At 42.7% G+C, this 2,093-nt stretch overlaps 1 pseudogene across 1 annotated transcript; it reads right to left on the reverse strand.

The window, feature by feature from the left end:
* Positions 1 to 259: 259 nt before the first annotated feature.
* Positions 260 to 1,873, reverse strand: LOC144338825 (nuclear transport factor 2 pseudogene; annotated as a pseudogene). Its single transcript, XR_013413211.1, has 2 exons — positions 1,737 to 1,873; positions 260 to 828 (listed from the first exon to the last, which is right to left on the reverse strand). The product of XR_013413211.1 is annotated as a nuclear transport factor 2 pseudogene (transcript).
* Between the last annotated feature and the right edge of the window lie 220 nt (positions 1,874 to 2,093).

A 2,093-nucleotide genomic window follows, 5' to 3' on the forward strand; every position in this document is an offset into this window, starting at 1 on the left:
AAATCTTTTTTTGTTGTTAATAAAACTCTTGTGGTTTCATTGTATCATCTGAACAAATCAATGTCTGGGCGGTGAGGCAGCTGCTTTCTCCTTCCCTTCTTTGGGTTACTAGAGCAACTGCTCCACAGATTTAAAAAAAAAAAAAAAAGGACAACCTTTTGCATTACTTAAGTCTTTCCAAGGCACGCGCTGGTACAACACAAACTTTTCCCGTCAGAAGCAACTAGTCTAGTGTCCAAACATCATGCACAACACCTTGGTGGCAGCAGCACACTGAGCCCACTCCCGCCACAGCCCTGCTCATTTGTGCATGACATTTGGAGCATCTGGAAGAGTGGGAATAGTATTGGGAAGAGGAGGGAGGAGGAAACAGTATGAGTGCCTGGCTGAGAGGAGGTCAACCGAAGTTGTGCAGGGCAAGCCTGAACATGTCATTGGTGAAAGCATCGTTGACGTTCTTTAACAGGAACATCTGGTGGAACCCCATGATGAGGTCTTCATCCGCCTTAAGCTGACCCCACAGCCATGCTGATGATGCAGTCATCTGGCGTGGGCTAATGCTGGATTTTCTGGAACGGAAGGCTAGACAACTTCTCCACAGTGGCAGCTTTCCCCTGGAACTGTTGTCCTTCTCATGTAAGGCATGATGCATCAATGTAAATTGCACCTAATTGGGTTCTATCGTTATCAAATAACTGGTAGTAATGTTGAATGAAGCTGGATCCAACCTGCTCCCAAATTGGCTTGTCTCCCATTCTGGAGCATCACCCAGCCTTGCGGAGACCCGAGGGGCTGGCATGATGGCGGCAACGGAGGCGGCCAAGAAACCTTTAAAATATGATTGGTATCTCTATATAGCCAATATTTCATTAGAAAAGGATAAGTCATCGTAATTCAATTTCTATTTATTTATTTAGTTAGTTAGTTATTGCAGGGACAAGGTCTCTCTATGTTGCCCAGGCTGATCTCAAACTCCTAGGCTCAAGTGATCCTCCCACCTCAGTCTCCCAAATTGCAGGGATTATAGGCGCAAGCCACCATGCCTGGCCTATAATTAAACTTCTATCCATTTTTAGTATTTTTAGTTTTTTGTGACTTTTTGTTTTTTTGTTTTTTGAGACAGATAGATATTCATAGATATTTTCACTCTACTGCCCCGGCTGGAGTGCAGTGGTGCCATCATAGCTCACTGCAACCTGAAACTCCTGGGCTCAAGAAATCCTCCAGCCTCAGCCTTCCAAGTTGCTGGGACTACATTAGTGCACCATCATTTCCAGCTAATTAAATTTTTTTTTTTTTTTTTTTAGAAACAGGGTCTCATTATATTATCCAGGCTGGTCTCGAACTTCTGACCTCAAGCAATCCTCTCACCTTGGCCTCCCAGAGTGCTAGGATCACAGGTGTGAGTCACCGTACCTGGCCTTCTATTCGTTTTAACTTGAAAGCATACTTTCTTTCTATTTAACCTTGCTTCCTGTAAGCTTCTTCATTTTTGAACTCAAGCCAGGTCCCCACACAGGCTTAGTTCTCCTAGTTCTCAGTTTTTATAATTCATGACTACCACTCTACTGACTGTGTCCATAACCCCTGGGGCCTCCTCTCTGTTTTGCCGCTTGTAACCCAGGCCTTAACTTGTCCTCTAGGGTCTAAGATTCATATCTATATTTTTCCACATTCCCCTTTTTTTTGTTCTTTTTCTTTCTTGTTCTTTTCTACAGAGCCGGGGGACTACTCACCTGGCTAAACCAGAATGACACAGATTGCCTCATAAACTGGAATTCTGGGGGCCCGAGAGCACAATATCCCAGGTCACAAATGACAGAGGACTGTACAAGCAATATATTTTTTGTGATTTTTTTTTCTGATGGTTGCTAGAATGAAAAATAAAGAAATATTACATATCTAAGAGTAACCATTAAATTCTTCCATATTATTTCAGAGTAGAAATCAATTTAATAAGTCCCCAGCACGGTGATAAATAATTTTTCTGCTGTTGTCAACCAATATCAAATATAAAGTACTAGTATAGAAACAGCTATAAGGCTCCTTTCCGGCTGATCAGCTCCTCTCCTCCACTCCATTGCCAGCAATTA

This window comes from Macaca mulatta, chromosome X (genome assembly GCF_049350105.2).
Source record: "Macaca mulatta isolate MMU2019108-1 chromosome X, T2T-MMU8v2.0, whole genome shotgun sequence".
Taxonomy (NCBI): Eukaryota; Metazoa; Chordata; class Mammalia; order Primates; family Cercopithecidae; genus Macaca; species Macaca mulatta.